Source organism: Engystomops pustulosus, chromosome 9, assembly GCF_040894005.1.
Source record: "Engystomops pustulosus chromosome 9, aEngPut4.maternal, whole genome shotgun sequence".
Classification (NCBI taxonomy): domain Eukaryota; kingdom Metazoa; phylum Chordata; class Amphibia; order Anura; family Leptodactylidae; genus Engystomops; species Engystomops pustulosus.
Genome location: NC_092419.1, coordinates 58111878 through 58135637, shown reverse-complemented (window position 1 = coordinate 58135637; position 23760 = coordinate 58111878). Strand labels below are relative to the sequence as shown.

Here is a 23760-nt window from a genome sequence, read left to right as displayed (position 1 = left end):
AGAAGAATCATTAAGTATGTAAAAACGACAGTATGTGCATGTTTATGTTCTTAAATGTTTGTATATGCTCTGTGAAAAAATTCAATAAAAAACTATTTAAACCAAAAAACTAAATTAAAAAAAAAAATTAAGCTAAGCATTTTTGTAGGGACATCACTCATTGGACAGAAACACCAGTTTTATAGTAACTTCTTTATGCTCATGATTCCCAACTACGTTGCGCAAGAAATAAAACTGTAATAAACCACATCCAAGATCTCAATTAATTACATATTCTAGTTTCTATGCTTTACACAGAAGAAAGGCAACAGCATTTGAGAATCCTTGATGTGAAAAAAGTAGTTTCTTTAAAGTAGGGTCTTTATTTATTGATTTTAATTTATTCTGATGTCTTAACCTCTTAAGGACCTCGCCTTTTTTGTTTTTTAATTTCCATTTTTTACTCCCAACAATCAAACCTTTTTTTTTTTTTTTTTTTTTTTTTGTGCATGTAAAGAGCTCTGTGACAGCTTGTTTTCTGCATAGAAAATTGCACTTCATAGTGACCGTATTTATTCTTTCATGGCGTGTACTGGGAAAACCGTATTTGCACCGTGGGCTTGGATTTTATGGCTTTCACTATGACATGTATACTTTGTTTTGGGTCGGTGCGATACCAAATTTATCTAGGTTTTATAATGTTTTCATACATTTACAAAAATTAAAACTTCCTGTACAAATTTTTTTTTGAGATTTTGCCATCTTCTGGCGCTAATAACTTTTTCATACTTTGGTGTAGGAGCTATGGGTGGTGTCATTTTTGCCATTTTTGATGAGGTTTTTCAATGCTGTGCGATCTTCTGATCACTTTTTATAGAATTTTTAATATTTAGCAAAATGTGCCATTTTCAACTTTGGGTGCTATTTTCCGTTACGGGGTTAAACGCAGTGAAAAACCTTTATTATATTTTGATCAGGCATTTTTCGACCTGTCAATACCAAATTTAAGATTTTTACTGTTTATTTATATTTATATCCGTTCTAATGAAAGGGGGGTGATTTGATTTTTTTTTTTTTTTTTTAATTTACTTACAATTTTTCAGACCCCCTAGAGCAGTGATTTTCAACCAGTGTGCCGTGACACGTGGTCAGGTGTGCCGTGGGGAAAGTTCCCCAAACTATGGTGCCCCCTGTGTTGTGTTTCCCGGCGATGCGCAGTCACGGCTTCTTACAATGTAGGAGACGTGTACAATAACACATGTGCAAGCTTTGAACCTCGCGCGACAAAATGACGTCACCGAGGCCGGCGCATCATCCTGAGAGCGGAGAGACTCTCGCATTTGCCCACCGCCAAGGTAATGCCCACCAATAATGCTGACTATATGAGCTTTTGCCTGAGTATATGAACTGTTGGCAGAATACTCAGCATATGAGCTGGTACTTTAGTACTCCAGCAGTATACTGCATATAACAATGAGAAATGTAAAATGACAAATACTATAGTCATGAGGCTGGAGTACTACAAGTACCAGTCCATATACTGAGTATATGAGCTGGCACTTGTACTCTGGCCTTATGGCCATAGTACTTCTCATTGTACCCCTTAATTTTGCAGTATATGAGCCACATAATAATCAGCACCATATACTAAAAACAGGGAGAAACTGAGAACTGTTGAGGAAGAGCTTCATGTGTGTCTTTCCACCATTCCTGCCAGGATATCCCTTTTGTGTTTATCGAAACAGGCCCAGGTTTCACACTGAGTAAAATAAACTTAGAATCTAAATTATTAACTATATGTATAATAAGACTGTTTTAGTGTCATTTTGTGCTATTTTGGTTGGTGGTGTGCCCCAGGATTTTCTAAGTATAAAAAGTGTGCCGCGGCTCAAAAAGGTTGAAAATCACTGCCCTAGAGTACTTTAACCCTTGGTTGCCTGATTGATCCTACCATATACTGCCATACTACTGTAATTATGTATATGCCATTGTGCTGGCAAGGTGAATGACATATGAGACAGCCCACCCAAAATGGCACACCTATTGGACATTTGTTACTTTAAAACTTGTTACATGCTAGATGGACGCTAGCTGACAAGGGTATCGGGTAGGGACGCGTTTTCCATGACATCCTCCCATGATGGCCCACTTGGAGGATGCCCCTTGACCTCTGTAGGGACAAGAAGAAGAGAGGTTAAAGGCCTCCCAGCCACATCCTCCTGCCAGTGTTCTTCCTGTCTCTAAAGGGGTCAGATCAAGAGAGGGTCTCTCTCCTCCTAAGGGAGGAGGGACGGTCCTTCCTTACCTGGGGTTATGCCGGCTTAAGTCGAAATTCTCCTACGGATCGATACTCGGTCGGCGTGCCTTCCCTGGGTATTTTGCTTGACCCTGCCGGAACTACAGTTCCCAGAAGTCCTTTGTGAATTTCGCTTGTAAATGCAGAAATGAATTCAGGAACACTGATGGCGGCAACCTGCATGGGGGATGGGCTCCCTGATAAGGTATTTAAACCTCTAAAGACAGTAGTTGTGTTGATCTGAGGTCTATGATGTGTATGCTGTGTTCCTTGCCATCCCAGACATTATGGCTGATGAGGCAGACCGGAAAGATCCTAGAAATTTAGCAAGTCTGAGAAGAGTAAGACCACTGCTAGAAGATGCAATATGTGTTCTCTTATCGAACTTCATGCTGGTGGAGAAGATGTCCTTTATGGACAAGCTAAAGTCCTTTATCGAGGAAAAGGTGGTCTCTTCTGTCGCCTCAGCCACTCAAAGAGATCCCCCTCCAAAAAGCCCAGACAAGTGATAGATTCCTCCTCGGATGATGAGGATTGTGACTCCATCTGGTTCACTAGCTGATACCGATGATCGGGATCCCCAAGACCTTAGAGATCTGAATCCCGTCACCTGTTCCATATTGATGAACTGGATAACCTCTTGATGGCTATGCAGGAGACCCTAAGAATTGAAGACTAGGTTCCCACCATATCTCGGGATGACTAGCTGTTTGGCATTCTTAAGTCCATGAAGGCATGTGACAAAAAGAGGTTTCCAGAGTACTGGGTAGTTTCCTCAGACCCTCAAGAACTCCTTTCATGGGAAAGGTAAACGGGGTCGCTGGAGCTACCTTAGAGGAAGGGGCTTCCTTTTTTCTAACCCACCTACTAACCCACCGGTGGTTCCGGGAATAGGAAGCCGTGACACCAGGGTGGGGGGGGGAGCGACTCCTCGGATTTGCATTTCAGTGGTGATGTATTACTTCGAATCCTTGGGTCTTGAACATTTATCAAATCGGGATACAGGATAGAATTCAATCGGACCCCCACTTTTATATTCTGCTTTCCCCCTCCACTCACTCTCTTATCTGGCAGGAAGTCTCATCCCCACTCTCCTCTGTTCCTGATCTAGAAGTCCAATGGTTCAAATCGGCTGATCATAAACCTGAAGCTGCTGAACAACATCATCACCTTCCGGAAAGAGTCGATAAGATCCACCACTCAACTTATTCACTCCAATTTCTGTATGTGCACTATAGATCTTTGAGATGCCTACTATCATGTCCCAGTTCACCCCTCATCTCAAAAATATTTCTGATTTTCTACTGAGGGCTCTATTCTTCACTTCCAGTTCCGTGCTCTTTCTTTTGCCATTTCTTCAGCTCCAAGGGTTTTTACCAAGATTATGGTAGAGGTTGTTTCAATGTCCCATACTTGGGCGATCTCCTGATAGTAGGGAAGGACAAACCAGGTCTAACGGCTGCAAAAGCGCTTACTCTGGAAAAACTCTCCGACCTGGGGTGGTTAGTCATCACACAGAAGTCAGACTTATCACCCTCAGCTCAAAGATTTTTCTAGGTGTGTAGTTGAATTCTACTCATCAGATGTCTTTCCAACCTCAGGGAAAAGCGAACAACCTAAAAGATAAGATCTGATCCTTCAGGAGGAGGACTTCCATATCGATCAGAGATGCTATGAAGATCCTGGGCCTTCTCACATCCTGCCTCCCTTTGGTAGCTTGGAGCCAGAGCCACTCTCGAATCTTGCAGAGGTGGATTCTCTGGTCTTGGAACAGGAGTCCTTCTGGCCTGGACAAGAAGGTCATCATCCCGTCCTCCATAAAAAGATATCTCCAATGGTGGCTAAAGACGGAAAATCTGTGTAAAGGAGTTCCTTGGCACTTCTGTGTGTGATTGACGCAAGCAGTACGGGTTGGGGAGCAGTCTTCCATTCTCACTTAGCCCAAGGTACATGGACTCTATCCCAATCTGGGAAGCCCTGAAGTTGAACGCTGCTCACCTGATAAACCTCCATGTCCACATCCAATCGGACAACATCACGGCCGTTTCTTATCTGAGAAGGCGGGGGGAACAAAATCCCTGGTCCTCTCCAACTTAACCTGCACAATATTCTCCTGGGCAGAAGTAAACATCCTCTCCATCTCAGCCACCCACCTGAGGGGAGTCCTAAACACGGAGGCAGACTTCCTCAGCAGGAGAGATGTCTTGCCAAACGAATGGTGCTTTAATCAGGACATCTTTCAGCTAACCAGGATCTGGGGCAAGCCTCGAATCGACTTCTTCGCCACAAGGGGAAATTCAATGTGCCATCTGTACTACTCCCTAGAGTCAAACGAGACCAGAGAACACCTGGATGCCTTCAGTCACCCATGGAACGAGCCTCTCTCTTACGCCTTTCCCCCTATTCCCTATTTCGTGAGGGTCCTCAAGAAGATTCTTCTCGATCAGGCAAGGGTGATTCTGATCTGCCTAAGCTGGCCAAAGAAGAGCTGGTATCCCCTGCTAACGTCCTTGTCTCTGCAGCAGCCCACAATTCTCCCCTTGCTGAAGGATCTCCTGTACCAGGGTCCCATCCTTCATCCAGACTCGGGGAAACTTCAGCTTCCAGCCTAGATCCTGAGTCCAAATTCCCGAGATATCAGGGTCTCTCCAGGGCCGTAGTCTCTACTCTCAAGGCAAGTAGGAATAAGGTTACCTTCTCCATATACCAAAGGTTTGTGACTTTTTGTGGGGTTAACCCCCCCCCCCCCCCTCCTGTCTCAGGCTAACTCAACTATCTTTCAGATTTTGGACTTTCAGATTTGGACCAGCACCTTTTTTGACCATCCCCTTGCAGATCACAGGTGGGTCAAGAGATTTATTGTGGCCGCATCCAGGATCCAACCTGGGATCTCACCTTGGCACTAGACGCCCTATCAAAGTCTCCCTTGGAAGGCGCTAGTATTAAAAATCTAACTCTAAAAGACTACACTCCTGATAGCTGTGACTTCAGCTAGGATGGTTGGGGGATCTTCAGTCTACCTCCACTAGAGAACCCTACATGCGAATACTTTCTGACTGGATCATTCTCACCTTAGATCCAAGTTTCACCCCCAAAGTGGTGTCCAAGTTCCACAAGGACCAGGAGATCACTCTTCCATCCTTCTGTGAGAACCCCTCTTCAAGCAGAGAATCCTTGTGGCATTCTCTATATCTAAGGCATGCTGTCTTAGCTTATCTACAGGCCACAGACTCTTGGCGCATAGACCATAATCTATTTATTCAGTTTCCAGGGAGGAATAAAAGAAAGAAGGCGTTCAAAACTTCACAATATGTATGTGACTTGAACATACTAAATAAATTGTATTGTATCTTCCATCGGTGTAGCTATTTGGTAGACACTGGCGGTAGGATGCGGGTGGGAGGCCTTTAACCTCTCTTCTTCCTGTCCCTACAGAGGCCAAGGGGCATCCTCCAAGTGGGCCGTCATGGAGGACTAGGTGGAAACTGAATTACCGGTGAGTACTAATTCACCATTTCCTTGTGCGTCGTTTGTTATAATGCTCCATAAAAGTAGAAATTTGTTTTCACCCACCTTGAAGTGGGATCTTTTACTTCCATATATTACCAATTGTCCGCAAGCACGAGGAGAGGGTCACAGAGTGCCGACCAACCATAACGTATAAAACCTTTTTATTCCTAGTGGTGAACCATGTAACAGAAAACAGCTTCCAAATGTCTGAAACGCCAATTTTTTTTTTTTTTACCACTTTTTATTAAATTTTGTTGCAAAATGATCAAAGGTCATCCAGTCCCAGACCTGAACTCAACCGAGATGGTTTGGGGTGAGCTGGACTGCAGAGTGAAGGCAAAAGGGCTAACAAGTGCTAAGCATCTCTGGGAACTCCTTCAAAAGAATGCCAAGAGTGTGCAAATCAGTAATGAAAGCAAAAGGTGGCTACTCTGAAATGTTATATTCTAGGTTCATTTTCAGTTGTTTCACGCTTTTTTGTTAAGTATATACAGGCAGTTCCCCAGTTACGTAAAAGATAGGTTCTATAGGTTTGTTCTTAAGTTGAATTTGTATGCAAGTCGGAACTGTATATTTTATAATTGTAGCCCCAAAATTTATTTTGGTCTCTGTGACAATTTGATTTTAAAAATGTTCGATTGTCATAAGAACCAGGATTAACAATAAAGCTTCATTGCTGACACCTTTAATAACTGTTATAGCTGATTATTTTAGCCTAAAGCTAAAGAACAGTAACTTCCAGAGGCCCGTTTGTAACTAGGGGTCGTCTGTAAGTTGGGTGTTCTTAAGTAGTGGACCACCTGTAATTCCACATGTGTTAATTCATAGTTTTGATGCCTTCAGTGTGAATCTACAATTTTTATACTCGTGAAAATATAGAAACTCTCTTAATGAGATGGTGTGTACGTAACTGTACATAGCAGTCAGTTAAGGGGTGAAGGGAAGGAAATATTTAGTGTTGTCTCTCAAAAGTCCTCAGATCTAGTTCTGACACTCATATCTACTCTTTCTAATAAAATGTTTCAAACTAATGGTAACTAGGGTAGCAAAGACAAAATAAAATAGTTTTCCTGTCCACAGCTGTGAATACATGTTTTATGAAGTAGTCCTACAACAGTGAAAGTCTACAGAATGTGTTTCTGAGTGTTTGCTCACCTATAATAGGATTTGCTTTAATGATTACCACTGCAAAACCATGAATAATATGCAAATACTACATGAAGATAAAGGAATAGTCCACTAACTCAACTCCTTTTGAAAATTTACCTTTTTGGCAGGACAAACTAGAAACTCTAAAAATGGTTAAAATGCTATTTTGTGACAAGTTACTTATTTATCACTGAGCTGTCAGTAAAAAGTGTCTGACAGGGGGTGTCAAGCTAATACAAGAATTAGTTGGTACATTCTAGTTGGGGTCTGACCATAGGAGTTCCACCCCTGCATTCTGCTCTGACACTGCTTAAAGTGCTCTATGCTGCTCCTCTTTGGTGATCCAAAGAAGCGAGGGCAGCAGCAAAATGGGGGTACAGGTTGTTTCTTCCCTTATTACTGGAGTCAAGGTAACCATTCTCCACCGGACAGACTATTATCCTTTTTACAACTTGGAGCAACCTGTTTTAATTTAGAAAGTCTAACGGGACCATTTGGCATTGTTCAAAATTTTGTTTTATGGACTATAAAGATAGACAAGCACATTGGCTTACTGTATCCCAGAATGGATGCTAATTAGGACAGCAACGATTGTCTTGTTTCAGTACCTACTGTCTTAACACATCTCATTTATAACTTGATAACTGAAGAGGTATCCCTGTGTTCTCTATATATTTTCAGAATTTGTTTTGCATAACTTTTAAATAGAACAGTGTAAATCATATGCAAAAATGAGAAAGACCATGTGTCATAGAGCAAAAACTGAATAATCATTAGTGAGGCAATATACAGATAACATACACTCACCGGCCACTTTATTAGGTACACATGCTAGTAACGGGTTGGACCCCCTTTTGCTTTCAGAACTGCCTCAATTCTTCGTGGCATAGATTCAACAAGGTGCTGTAAGCATTCCTCAGAGATTTTGGTCCATATTGACATGATGGCATCACACAGTTGCCGCAGATTTGTCGGCTGCACATCCATGATGCGAATCTCCCGTTCCACCACATCCCAAAGATGCTCTATTGGATTGAGATCTGGTGACTGTGGAGGCCATTTGAGTACAGTGAACTCATTGTCATGTTCAAGAAACCAGTCTGAGATGATTCCAGCTTTATGACATGGCGCATTATCCTGCCGAAAGTAGCCATCAGATGTTGGGTACATTGTGGTCATAAAGGGATGGACATGGTCAGCAACAATACTCAGGTAGGCTGTGGCGTTGCAACCATGCTCAATTGGTACCGAGGGACCCAAAGAGTGCCAAGAATATATTCCCCACACCATGACACCACCACCACCAGCCTGAACCGTTGATACAAGGCAGGATGGATCCATGCTTTCATGTTGACGCCAAATTCTGACCCTACCATCCGAATGTCGCAGCAGAAATCGAGACCCATCAGACCAGGCAACGTTTTTCCAATCTTCTACTGTCCAATTTCGATGAGCTTGTGCAAATTGTAGCCTCAGTTTCCTGTTCTTAGCTGAAAGGAGTGGCACACGGTGTGGTCTTCTGCTGCTGTAGCCCATCTGCCTCAAAGTTCAACGTACTGTGCGTTCAGAGATGCTCTTCTGCCTACCTTGGTTGTAACGGGTGGCGATTTGAGTCACTGTTGCCTTTCTATCGGCTCGAACCAGTCTGCCCATTCTCCTCCGCCCACAGAACTGCCGCTCACTGGATGTTTTTTCTTTTTCGGACCATTCTCTGTAAACCCTAGAGATGGTTGTGCGTGAAAATCCCAGTAGATCAGCAGTTTCTGAAATACTCAGACCAGCCCTTCTGGCACCAACAACCATGCCACGTTCAAAGGCACTCAAATCACCTTTCTTCCCCATACTGATGCTCGGTTTGAACTGCAGGAGATTGTCTTGACCATGTCTACATGCCTAAATGCACTGAGTTGCCGCCATGTGATTGGCTGATTAGAAATGAAGTGTTAAGGAGCAGTTGGACAGGTGTACCTAATAAAGTGGCCGGTGAGTGTATATGTATACCCCAGACAAAACCGAGCTAAAAACAATTAAAAAGTAAAAAATCCTCAAAGAACCCGCGGGAGGATTTGGGCATAGGGTAAAGCCCACCATGTAACCCTCCCACACAGCCTTAACCCTAACACTGTCGGACCATGAAAGATTTAGAAGTAGTGGGTAAAAAAATGGCAAGACAAAACGGGTTAAAGGGTATACAAGCCAGCAATGTGCCCAATACACAAAATAGTACTACGATAATATGGTCCCACAATTTGAACCAACTATCCAGATGCCTACAGACAACAATATACACATGTCATCATAAGCTCAAATGACTAAAGCAACCAAACCAGATAAAGCCCAACAATGGATGTAAAAATGTGACCAAGATTTGGCTAACCACTATAATTATCATATGAAAAAGACAGTTTAGGAAGGGCTGAGAGAGCACCACGCATATCACCACCTGATGTGGCTTTCTGACATTTACATCACATACTAAATAGACAGGACAACAATCGAAGGTTACACCTTTTAACCCTCTTAACACCGAAGCCACTTTTCACCTTCCTGACACGGACCATTTTTTTAACATATCCAAGTGATTTTTGAAATTGTTTTCTCGTGATATATTGTACTTCATGTTAGTTAAAAAATTGGTGGTATGTTTTGCATTTATTTGGTGAAAATTTAGAAAAATTCTAAATTTTCGAAATTCAAAATGTTCTACTTTTTCCACATAGTCTTAACAGCAAAAACGTAATAACTAACATTCACCGAATGTCTACTTTATGCCTCCATGGTTTTTTATACATTCTCTCATTTTTGTAAGATGTTATGGGGCTTTGAACGTCAGGTGCAATTTTTCACATTTTCATAAACACAAAATCCTGCTATTGAGGGACCTGCTCAGGTTTTAAGTGACTTTGAGAGGCATAAATAAAAGTAAAACCCCATAAATAACCCCATTATAGAAACGACACCCCTCAATGTACGTAAAACAACTTTTATGAAGTTTGTTAACCCTTTAATTGTTTTACAGGGGTTAAAACAAAATCGAATGCAATTTCAAAATTTAAATTTATTTTTTTTTGGCTAAATGAATGTGTTTTCATAAAATGTACAAATTCTCAGTGGATAAGATACCGAAACGCCCCACAAAGTTTGATAACCTGAGTATAACAATACCCCATATGTGGTGGTAACTGTAAGGAGCCGGCGCCAGAGGCATGACGTAGTATTACTGCATAATTCATGAACGCACCTCCTGCCATGCAGTAATACTACGTCAAACGTCGGGAAGGGGTCAATACATCCCATTCTAACAATGGATAATGTCACTGCTTGCGAACACCTCGCTCCTTGCCTACAATAACGCTAGCAGTGTAACACTGCTACATGTGTTGTAGCACTAGGAGCTGGTTACATTAGTAAACTGCTCCTATTGTCGTTTTTGCAGGTCCTTTTTAAACAAATTTTGTGTCTACTACATACATAGGATTATGGTTCGAAGATGGTCTGCTCTTAAGAAAATTAGGACACGCCTGCGATGACCATAATCTGAAGTTTTCTGAGCTTAGAAGGGATACTGACTCTAATGTACTGGACAATGTTCAGTTAGAGACAGAATTTTGAGATCGTATTGAACCCTTTTCTTCTTTTATAGACAAAAATTTGATTGGTATTGAGCTTTGTGATGCTACCGTGAATATTGGTATCTAAAATAAACCTTCTGGTATTGTGCCAACAGCAGCTAAGCCCCAATTGATCTACAACTTATTTTCTATTTGGTGGATAAGTTAAATTGATTGGTCAACCCCTTCAACTGGTTCATGACAGACTGAGCGCTCTCCATAGCCGGTAAGTTTTTACTGCATATTGCAGCCAAGGCTTACCGGTAACACCCGCGATCGATTTTGGCACTGATCGCGGGTGTTATCTGGTCAATAGCCGCCGGAAAACATATTGTAATAAATGAGGAGGAAAATCCCAAGTATGACAGTATATGATAGGATCGCTCCGACAACCTAGGGAGTCTGAAAGATCGTATAAAGAAAAATAAAAAAGAAAGTAATATAAACCTCAAATCACCCCTCTTTCCCTTGAACTGATAGAAATATAAATAGTAAAATCCATAAACACATTTGGTATTGATGCATCCGAAAATGCCTGCTCTTTATGTGTAAAAATAAAGTTTTAGATTTTTGAAGGTGGGGAGTGAAAAATAGAAATGAAAAAAAACAGGAAAGGGCCTGGTCCTTAACCGGTTAATGATTCCACTCATCGATCCCTCTCCTCCATGTTTAATGTTTTGTGTCTGCTTCCATTGAATTTACAGGAGTTTTTCATCATTAGCAGAGGTAAAGAGACGTCCATTTTTTCAAGCCAATCGTAAATTGCCTTAAATGGTCTTAAACTCTTAATGTGGTGCTTAGCATTTTAGGTGCAAAGTACCGTATTTATAAGACGCACTTTTTGGCAAGAAAAAATCTTGCTAAAAAGTGCCTGCGTCTTATACAGCGAAGGTCAGGAGGATCCAGCACTGCCAGACCCTCCTGACCGCTGTAATGGAGATTGGGTGCAGCTCTATATCAGGGCATCACCCAATCTCCCAGAGAAGAGAGCCTCCGCACTTCTCTCTCCCTCTGCCTGACTGATCACATACTTCTTATATCACCACAGGATCTGATACTGTGAGAATGGGGGGATATGCTGGGCTGGGAGAGGGTAAGAAGGGGAAGTGTGTGCGTATAGCTGTGCTGTGTGTGTATCTGTATGGATGAGGCAGAGCTGTGTGTATCTGTATGGATGAAGCAGAGCTGTGTGTGTACAGTCATGGCTATAAGTTTTGAGAATGACACAAATATTATATTTCCACATGATCGGTTGCCCTCTGGTTTTTATGTGTGTTTGTCAGATGTTTTTATCACATACAGAAATATAAGTGCGATCTTATTATGAGTAACAAAAGCTTTTATTGACCGTTAGAATGAGTTAATGCAGCCAATATTTGCAGTGTTGACCCTTCTTCAGGACCTCTGCAATTCTCCCTGGCAGCTCTCAATCAACTTCTGGACCAAATCCTGACTGATCGCAGTCCATTCTTGCACAATCAATGCTTGTATTTTGTCACAATTTGTTGGTTTTTGTTTGTTCACCCATCTCTTGATAATTGACCACAAGTTCTCTGGGGAGTTTATAGCAAGGTGCTCCATCATGCTGGAAAAGGCATTGTTGATCACCAAACTGCTCTTGGACAGTTGGGAGAAGTTGCTCTTGGAGGACATACTGGTACCATTCTTTATTCATGGATGTGTTTTTAGGCAAGACTGTGAGATATCCGATTCCCTTGGCTGAGAAGCAACCCCACTCATGAATGGTTGCAGGATGCTTTACAGTTGGCATGAGACAAGACTGACGGTATCACTCACCTTGTCTTTTCCAGCTGTTTTTCCAGATGTTCCAAACATTCGGATAGGGGATTCCTCAGAGAAAATGACTTTACCCCAGTCCTCAGCAGTCCACTCCCTGTACTTTTTGCAGAATATCAGTCTGTCCCTGATGTTTTTTCTGGGGAGAAGTGGCTTCTTTGCTGCCCTCCTTGACACCAGGCCTTGCTCCAAGAGTCTCCGCCTCACAGTGCGTGCAGATGATCTCACACCTGTCTGCTGCCATTTCTGAGCAAGCTCTGCACCGCTGGTAGCCCGATCCTGAAACACTTTTAAGAGATGGTCCTGGTGCTTGCTGGTCCTTCATGGGCGCCCTGGAGCCTTTTTGGCAACAATGGAACCTCTCTCCTTGAATTCCTTGAAGATGCGATAGATTGTTGACTGAGGTGCAATCTTTCTAGCTGCGATACTCTTCCCTGTTAGGCCAGTTTTGTGCAGTGCAATGACGACTGCACGTGTTTCTTTAGAGATAACCATGGTTAACAGAAGAGAAACAATGATGCCAAGCACCAGCCTCCTTTTAAAGTGTCCAGTGGTGTGATACTTAATCATGAATGATTGATCTCCATCCCTGTCCTCATCAACACCCACACCTGTGTTACTGGAGCAATCACTGAAATGATTAGCTGCTCCTTTTAAGGTAGGCCTGCAATGAAGTTGAAATGTGTTTTGGGGGGGAAAAGTTCATTTTCTAGGCAAATATTGACTTGCAATCAATTGCTGTCAAGCTGATCACTCTTTATAACATTTTGGAGTATATGCAAATTGCCATTACAAAACCTGATGCAGTAGACATTGTAAAAATTTACTTTTGTATCATTCTCAGAACTTATGGCCATGACTATGTCTGTATGGATGATGCAGAGCTGTGTGTGCTGTGCTTTAGTGCAACCACCAGGGATATTTGAATTTATGTAAAATATATTTTTCCTTTTTTTGGAAGCCCAAATCTGGGAGGGCGTCCTATAGTAAGAAGCGTCTTATTTTAGAAAAATACGGTACTTCAGTTTTCTGCTGTACACAGATTGATACATCTCCCCTAATATGTTCAGATGTAGTGATTGATACTTAAAAATTCTCATCCAAATTTGGACTTTAACACCAGGATCAAATCTTTTTCTTTCTCCACATAAGTCTTGTCAAAAAATGTGTTGCATAGTTATATAGTATAAGAAAAGTTATGTCTGTGGACTGAACTACAGAAACTAGGGTTTATGATATATTTTCAAATTTGGCATTTTCCCAGTGACAGGTAGATGACAACACTGGTTAAACAGGGATAAGGCCCTGCCTTGTTATTAGTTTCCAGGCATCATTCCAAACCCATTTAACCTTTGGCAAACAGAAGACAAATATCCATCAAGGATTCTGGATCACTCCCAAATCAGCAATTCCAGGTCCAACCTATAATCCAACAGGTTTGCTCTGCAAGACAACAAAAAAACTCATGGGAAGGACACCATTTATCCTATATTAGTGGAAAGAATCCAGATTTGTGGCAGTCATAATAATCTCTGCATCAAACCTTCAAGCATAATTTTAATAATGTAGCTAAGCCCAGTCCTGACAGAAGACCCATCCCATTTCTAATTGCGGCAATATTTTCTACCATTGCTAACTTTTGTGGTAGGGCATTCCATAGTTTAACTAATACTAACCCTGTCCTTGTTTTCCTGGTACTAATCTGACTTGAAACTGTTTCTCTGATATTAAATGGTTTTGATGTCATACTCTATTATTCATATGCTTCAAACAGGTTTGGAAGTGGTAAAACTTGTTTCACTACTAGGAAGGCGGCTTTGCATTTTGTAGATTACCGGTGATTTAAAATCATGAACTGATACTTTCAAGTGAATTTCCTTTACAGCACACAGAGAGGGTGTCTCCGCTGCAGCCATGTTTGTCTACTTTATAAAGAAGGATATTTTTTTATGGCAAATCCTTTGAATTTACTATACATCTCTGAAACTGGTATACCAGAAAACAACATTCTAAACACACCATGACCTTTTACTTCTGGGTGTGCTCATGTTAACAACCTACAACTGAACCCTTTTAATTCATGCTGTTACATTCCCTTCATTTGTGTCCTTTATTTATGCTCACACTAAACTAAAGTCCACATGGAAGAGAAGATGACTGCACATGTACTAGGATCTGTGTGCCAGTTTTCTGCCAGACTTTGAACGTTCTTGCTAGTGCAAAGTGCTTGCACATGTATTTGGAGGGAACCTGTCATCAGAAATTGGCCTAATAAACCACTACCAATATGTTGTCAAGGAGTTGAACAGCTTCTTTATCATGTTCCTCTATGGCCCAGGTTGGTGGCATCATCCCAAAAAAAAAAATCAACTTTGAAGTGAGCTGTAAGTTGGATTTATAAAGTCGGCGAGACAAATAGTTTAACGCAGAAGTCAAGCTCTCCCTATATCTGAACATCTTCCAAGTGATTCACATCATATGTCTGACTTCGGGAGATCTAATCAATGATGTCTTGAGTTCACAACCATCAATTACATTGAAGGGTTTGTTCTAAGACGGTAAGAACCACCTTGACTTCATAAAACCAATTTACATCTCACTTCAATGTTGATTTTCTGGATAATGCAAAGCGAGGAAAGAAACATGAAATATAAGTTGCTCAGCTGCTTGATAATATATTGGTAGCAGTTTATTCGGATAATATCTCATGAAGGGTTCCCTACACAAATTTATGCACTGAAGGGGGCGTTCCAGTGCTCAGTCAGACCGTGCGCCAGATTCGCACGCCTAATGTTAAAGGTGCACCAAAAATAAGTGGTGCATTCTGCTGGAGCTGGGCAGAGGGGTTTTGAAGAACGTGCACCAGAAATCCTGAATGTGTGGCGACCTCTGTACACTACACAGGCAAGCTGCACATAATACAGACTGCATTGTTCTTAGTGCCCCTTTGGCTTAGAAAGAAGCTGGAGACCTAAAATGGTGAAATGTTCAAGGCCTATCGCATAGTTGCAAAGTATGCAATTTAGTTTACTAGTTGACCAGTATTACAATTCATTTTAATTCCAGTTGTGTACAAAGATTGAAACTGGGCTAATCTCACCAGTTATGCATACTTACCAATGGTCTGGATCCAGAGGGGCAGAATTTTGGGCTCTTGGGTGGACATAAACTCTATCGGTATCCTCCAGATGCTGACATGGTTGAATACAGAGATGATGCAGAGAGCCATTAGCTCTGCATTATCCCTGTGCCTCTGCGATGCAGTGTGTAGCATAGTTGGCAGGTGTGATGTGATGGAGAGGAGAGGAGCTGTGCGGGGGAACAGCTGAGCAACTGACCTCTGTCAGTTGCTCAGCTGTTCCTCCGCACAGCTCCTCTCAACAAGACACAACAAGACACAACAAGACAGGGCGCACAACAAGACAGGAAGATGTGAGGTGGAGATGAAGGGCACTAAGGGGGAATTATACAGTGTGCGGTGGAGTAAGTGATGGGCCTTATGACAAAGAGAAATTTCTGCTACGCGCACCGCATCTTTTGTTCCTCTTTCTTGGTTACAAAAGTTGGGAGGCATGGTCATGTTTCCACTGCATGTAGCTGAAGCTACCAATACACATGATTTATTAACCACTTCATTAATGGAGTGTTTACCCTACTTTCTTTATCAGGTAATTTTTTTCAGTTTTAGCAATGGACTGCATTTTAACTGCAAATAACCACATGCAAATAGATATTAATTTTATATTGAAGAAAACATTTCTTGAAACAACATTTACATTTTTATACTATTTTTAAGTATTAAAAGACATTACCATCGGGTTTAATGATGGTGGACGGCCCTAACCTAACTCCTTTTTACTTGTTTTAGGGGAAGGCACTGTTTTCACTTTTTTTTTTTTTGGAATGCTTGTATTGCTGAGAAAATAACTTGCTAAAGAGCCTGAGCCGGCGAAACTGGAGCACCTCATGGCTAAATTATGCACGCTCCCACAATCAATATTCTCCCCTGGCCTGGCCCATTTACACCGCAGACAGACAGTGACATCACCCCGCTGTCTGCAAGTCTTGTCCATGTACTTACCACTCATGTATAAGGCGAGTTTTTCAGCACAAAAATATTTTAAAATAATGTTTCAGTACAAAAATAAACTTGCATAGTTACCTTCCAGTGCCCCCCATGCTCAGTACGGCTCCCCAATGCTCCGTGCAGTTTCTCTTTTTTTATTCCCTCTGTATTAGCCGGCAGAGACGCATACATAAGCTCTGCTGGCAGAGCGCATGGATGCGTCTCTGCTGGCTGTTAAGGCAGAGAGATGAAAAGTAGAGGAGTCACGGTGGATGGGAGCCGCGCTGAGTATTAGGGACAACTGGAAGGTGAGTATGTAATTTTTTTTATGTGCTAGGCAAACTGGGGGCTGGCTGCTCCATTAATCTGACCAAGCAACAAGGGGCGCGACAAACCCCTCGTTTTCGCGTTCTGTGTGGGTCTGCTCCATTAGTCTGACCCTCACTGACCAGCAAGTTGAGCCCTATCCTGTGGATAGGACCTAACTATAGTTCGTGGGAAAACCCCTTTAATTACAGACGTTTTTCTGCCCTCATTGCAGGTCTCTCAGCCTTCTAATAATAGCAAACTGTACACCATATATGTGATTACATGAAATGACAGCGGCTTGAGAAAGGCTCATGTAAGAGCCAAAATGTTGTATTTTATAGAATAAAGGATCCACCTTATTTCACCATCTGCCTGTGCGAGTCCTTTGATTAACTAAAAGGTGATATATATAGAGGCCTCTTGACGTATATAGAGGTGATTTTACCCTTTGAGAAAAGGCTAATATGGATAAATGCGCTTTGGACTCCTATCCCTAAGGTTACTTTCACACCGCCTTTTACAAAGTGCAGGCAATGGTCACATGCCCTTCTAAAACCTGGAGAAAGTAATGCAGGAGGAGACATGGGCATCCGCACCCAGCTGCGTTTATCAGCGATGAGGGAGAAGGTTTCCTGCTGTACTGCTACTGTCGGTGTTTCTTCAGCAACTCCTCCCTCAGCCTGTGTGCATTAAACTTTGCTACATCAGTCGGAACAGGAGGGAGAGAGGACAGGGAATGCATGATGCAGGGCTAGCTTCGTAGCCTTACAGTGCCTTGTCTACATCATGCTAGAGAAGCTGAGTCATTGGGGGACCCTAGCAGCCCAACGTAGGGTCAAGGGTCTGGCACATCGGTATTCAAGGAAAGGATGTAAGTTTTAATATTGCAACAATGTTATTATTGTCTCTATCATGAACCCCACACACCGGAGTCCAAACCCGGGTTGCACTTACTCTATGGAGTCCCATAATTTATCCCTTACGCTCCGCCCACTTCCACAAAATGACGTCTTCAGGCTAAATTTACTCCATGCGTTCTGCACTGAGCCAATCCATTGCCACCACCCACGAGTTAACTATACTAAGGCGGCCGTAGGCTCCTCAACCACACAGACAATGCACACTAATATACACTATGTTAAATGACCTGGTAATGTAATCCCTTTGGAAACTTGCGTCCTTTAAAGGGGTTATGTCACCAAAAGCACCTGGACAGAGTTCAGCTCAGTGCATTGTAAACTATAATTTCACCATTTACATTTATTAAAAATTATGCAGCCTTACTGAGTTATTCTGCTGTAAGCTGACTGCTGGCTCTCCCTGCTGGTAGCTGTGTCCCGTCCTGTCTGCCTTCTCTCCTGGCCGAGTCTGCGCAGAAGGATTCAGTTTCTGCTCGTCTGTTTACATCTCTGACTGGAGATTTCTCTGCTGCCTCACACTGAAGGAGGTCAGCTGACAGGGAGCAGCCAATGGGAGAGAGGGGGAGGGGCCGAATGAGCTGTGCAGGCTGTGATCTGCACTACAAGTCTAACACCGGGCTCCTCCAGAGCAAACAGGGGCACAATAAAGGTAATACACCCAGGAAGGAAGAGGGTCCATCCAGAGCACAGACTGCCCCTAACATGTTTATAGATCTGTCATATTACAGTGTAGCAGCCCTCCCCTACATGTACCCACCATTAATCAAATAAGTAAAGGATCTGAGCTGACTTCTCCTCATCTCACACATGTCCTGCAGTAATCCCCCTGTAAGTCTGCCATATGTGAGTGTTCAACTATTATCTATCCATCTATCTCCTATCTAGTTATGTATCTATATCATATCTATCATCTATCTATATCTGTCTATCTATCCATATTCTAACTATCTATCAATCATTATCTAATGTATATCTATCTCTCATCTATCTCCTATCTATCTATGTATGTATCTATCACGGATGCACCCGCGATCCATGTTTCAGATGGCGGCACACCCTTGTCCTTCTATGGACCTTGTCCTATCACCTCTTCAGGCTCCTGGCTCTGCTCTGGGTCCGACGAGGCCGCACGCCTGCTTCCGGACTAGGCCGTGTGTGCGCCGGCTCGTCTAACCTTAAAGAGCCAGCCTCCTCTTGATTGGCGCTGGCTAATCCGGCTCGCCCTTATAATCTGACACCTCCCTTCACTTGCCGCCGGTTTTTCTCCTAGGATCTCTATGGTTTCCATGCCTTTAGGCTTCCCTAAGCTGTTCCTACAGAAGTGATTGCCACCCAGCATTCCCAAATGCTGTGTCTCCAGTGTTCCTGCGTGTTCCTGTCTCCAGCCTTACCAGTGTTCCTCCGTGTTGCTGCCATTCCTGTGTCCTGCTGTGCCTTCCAGGGTTGCTGTCCTGTATAGTGTGTGTGTGTGTGTGTGTGTGTGTGTGTGTGTATATATGTATGTGTATATATGTATGTGTATATATATATATATATATATATATATATATATATATATATATATATATATATATATATATATATATATATATATATATATCTCTATCTATATCTCTATCACCAGTTAGTCCTCAGTATAGTACAGTGATGGCGAACCTATGGCACTGGTGCCAGAGGTGGCACTCTGAGCCCTTTCTGTGGGCACCCAGGCCATCACCAGAGATGACTCCAGATATCTTCCTGCAGTCCCAGACAGCCCAGGACTTGCTGTGCACAGAGCTATATTAAAGTGACAGGACTACCTGGGACTATTTTCTGCTTTATTGGTGTCCTCAGCGCTGGTATCAATGAAAACTGTGACAGAGAAGGGAGTATAAATCACAAATTAAATTTCTGTGTTGGCACTTTGCGATAAATAAGTGTGTCTTTGTTGTAGTTTGGGCACTCAGTCTCTAAAAGGTTCGCCATCACTGGTATAGTATATATGTTATATTTTATGAGAAAAAATATTTATAAAAACTGCTACGGTAAAGCTGTCTATATTGCCACTAGCAGCCAATCCTAAATCATATTTAATTTTTTATATGGGTTTGTAAAAAGTATAGCTTAGCTGTTATATGTATTTCATATATACGGTGATTAGGACTGAAAGGCATTTCTATAGCAGAATCTGCTATGCAGGGGATCAGTTAGTGTAGGGACTACTTGAACACAGCAGGTGGAAGCATACTCTAAAAGCAGTGATGTAACTATGGTGGAAGGTCAATGAGAGAAACGCCTGTAAAGCATTATAGGACTTGTGGTTAAACTGCCACTGTCAGTGCTGTGCATGTGACCGCTAGGCCCCTCCCACATCTGCTTTTGTGTGACACAGAATAGATGCCGCACAAGCATCAAAATAGTAAATAAAAAAAGTATATATAACTTCAGGTAACCATTACGAACCGGATTATGAAATATTTTAACCTCTATGGGAGCTTTTTGAAGTACATAGTTTCGTGGCATAACCCCTTTAAGGCTACAAGCGGAGGCTTATTAAAGTTAACACTTTAGAAAATACAGTACCCGCAAAACAAACTTATCAGTTTAAAATAAAAGAAAAAAAGTTAATCAATATTAATACAATACATAAAAACACTTATGAGAGTAAAGAAACAAAACACCCTTACTATCAGATAGCGAGTGGCCAATTGGCATGGAGAGTCCTCCTCTGAACTGAACTGAAGGCCTTGTGACCATTTCACTAATTAAACCCAGTGGTTTTTTGACCGCGCTCCTGGCTGTGAAGTCACTGTGAGGAGGAGGGTCCCATCCCCCTCTACTGAGAGGGGTATTCTCTGTGTCTGGGGTTTTATTAAAACCCCATATCTTTTGATTGGAAGATGGCACCATTGCTTCCAATCACCGTGGTACCTAGCTACCTTTCTCCCCATACCAAACTTTGGGTGTCTAGGCCTAACATTAGGGGTGTTCTGCAATTGGCTGGTTTCACATGCAGCTAGGCTTTTGATACTTGGGTCATAAGGTTATCTAGATCCTAGAATTCTTTCCTGTAACTGGGGAGCCATAATTATGAGTTACACTCACCGGCCACTTTATTAGGTACACCTGTCCAACTGCTCGTTAACACTTAATTTCTAATCAGCCAATCACATGGCGGCAACTCAGTGCATTTAGGCATGTAGACATGGTCAAGACAATCTCCTGCAGTTCAAACCGAGCATCAGTATGGGGAAGAAAGGTGATTTGAGTGCCTTTGAACGTGGCATGGTTGTTGGTGCCAGAAGGGCTGGTCTGAGTATTTCAGAAACTGCTGATCTACTGGGATTTTCACGCACAACCATCTCTAGGGTTTACAGAGAATGGTCCGAAAAAGAAAAAACATCCAGTGAGCGGCAGTTCTGTGGGCGGAAATGCCTTGTTGATGCCAGAGGTCAGAGGAGAATGGGCAGACTGGTTCGAGCTGATAGAAAGGCAACAGTGACTCAAATCGCCACCCGTTACAACCAAGGTAGGCAGAAGAGCATCTCTGAACGCACAGTACGTCGAACTTTGAGGCAGATGGGCTACAGCAGCAGAAGACCACACCGGGTGCCACTCCTTTCAGCTAAGAACAGGAAACTGAGGCTACAATTTGCACAAGCTCATCGAAATTGGACAGTAGAAGATTGGAAAAATGTTGTCTGGTCTGATGAGTCTCGATTTCTGCTGCGACATTTGGATGGTAGGGTCAGAATTTGGCGTCAACAACATGAAAGCATGGATCCATCCTGCCTTGTATCAACGGTTCAGGCTGGTGGTGGTGTCATGGTGTGGGGAATATTTTCTTGGCACTCTTTGGGCCCCTTGGTACCAATTGAGCATGGTTGCAACGCCACAGCCTACCTGAGTATTGTTGCTGACCATGTCCATCCCTTAATGACCACAATGTACCCAACATCTGATGGCTACTTTCAGCAGGATAATGCGCCATGTCATAAAGCTGGAATAATCTCAGACTGGTTTCTTGAACATGACAATGAGTTCACTGTACTCAAATGGCCTCCACAGTCACCAGATCTCAATCCAATAGAGCATCTTTGGGATGTGGTGGAACGGGAGATTTGCATCATGGATGTGCAGCCGACAAATCTGCGGCAACTGTGTGATGCCATCATGTCAATATGGACCAAAATCTCTGAGGAATGCTTCCAGCACCTTGTTGAATCTATGCCACGAAGAATTGAGGCAGTTCTGAAGGCAAAAGGGGGTCGAACCCGTTACTAGCATGGTGTACCTAATAAAGTGGCCGTTGAGTGTATGTCCCAGTTATGGACATCTATGATATCCCTTTTGTCTCTCATAGCTCTTTGGCAGGAAAGCAACACACAGGTCTACTATTCCTTTGTCTGGTTTTGTAGGGAAGGTAACATGTAGTCTACTATGAAGCCGTGCGGGCATAAGTTAGTGTAAATGCAGCCTTAAACTCTCTGCATCCCTAGCTTTATCCATCTAACTTACATCTCACTTCATATGTGATTTTCTGGGTGGTGTCCTCAAGCTGGGCCATGAAAGAAACCTGGCCTAGAAGCTGTTCAACTGCTTGACAACATACTGGTAGTGCTTAATTAGGCCAATTTCTGGTGGCAGGTTCCCTTTAAATTGCTCAGAGACACAATATTATTTATAATCTAAAGCGTGTAATTTATTCGGTATGGATCCAAGGCGATATCTTCTTGCATAAACTCCAGTCTATTAACATTATCTACATCTATGAGCTATTTATTTGTATTAGTGAAAATGTAATTCTCCTAGCTTCGAGAGACAGCACAATCGCACTGTAGGTCACCTTCTTCAGACTGGTGCATGGTTCCTAATGAACTGCTGTTTATATATACTATGGTTCGCAGTTAAATGCCTACCATTGCAAAGTATAAAGTTGAGTTGAGTCGTTAAGCTTCTGTTGTTTCACCTGACCATGTTATTACTCTGCATTGTACTTTCTTGTTTGTATATGTATCTGATGATTTGTAATGTGATGTAGAATATGATGGAGCTATATATAACCGGTCAAGTAACAGGCCCTTTTTTGTTTTTTCATTTCCATTTTTCACTCCACACCATCAAAAATCTATAACTTTTTTTTTTTTTCGTTTTACACGTAAAGAGCTGTGTGATGGCTTGTTTTCTGCGTAACAAAATGCACTTCATAGTGATGGTATTAAATATTCCATGCCGTGTACTGGGAAGCTGGAAAAAAAATTCCAAATGCGCCCCAAATGACATGTCTACTTTATTCTTTGGGTCAGTACGACTATGGGGATTGCAAATTTGTATAGGTTTTATAATGTTTTCATACACTTACAAAAATTAAAACCTCCTGTACAAAAATGTTTTTTTTTTTTTTTTTTTTTGTCATCTTCTGGCGCTAATAACTTTTTTTTTATACTTTGGTGTACAAAGCTGTGGGTGTGGTAATTTTTTGCAATGTTTGATGACGTTTTCAATTACATCATTTTTATGACTACGACCTTTCATCACATTTTTTATTTGGTTTTTTTTTTATATTTTTCAAAATGGCAAAAAGTGCCATTTTCGACTTTGGGTGTTATCTTCCGTTACGGGGTTAAATGCAGTGAAAAACCGTCATATTTTGAGCGGGCATTTTCGGACGCGGCGATACCTTGTGTTTATGATTGTTACTGTTTATTTATATCTGTATCAGTTCTAGGAAAAGGGGGGTGATTTGAAGTTTTTTTTTTTTTTTTAATTATAATTTAACTTTTTTATTTCTTTATTTTTCTCTTTATTTTTCAGACTCCCTAGGGTACTTTGACCCTAAGTTGTCTGATTGATCCTATCATTGATCCTGTACTACATACTACAGGAAGACCCTAGGCTTCCATGGCGATGGATCGCTGCTCTCCGATGTCACTGGGAGCAACGATACCCGGCAAGATGGCGGCACCCATTCGATTGCTGGGATAACGCCCGCGATCGGTGATGAATATTACTGGTAAGTCTTTGCTGCAGTATGCAGCAAAGACTTACCGGCTATGGAGAGGGCTCAGCCCATGCATCTGGACCCGACGCACGCAGTGAACCGGATAAATATAGATAGCTGCTGTCAACACAATGCTTGCT

General features: G+C 42.1%; 1 protein-coding gene across 1 annotated transcript in view; it reads left to right on the top strand.

Annotated features, from left to right (window-relative positions):
• XKRX (XK related X-linked) overlaps nucleotides 1-23760 on the top strand; it is a 77813-nt gene that overhangs the window by 27405 nt on the left and 26648 nt on the right. The window lies entirely within an intron of this gene.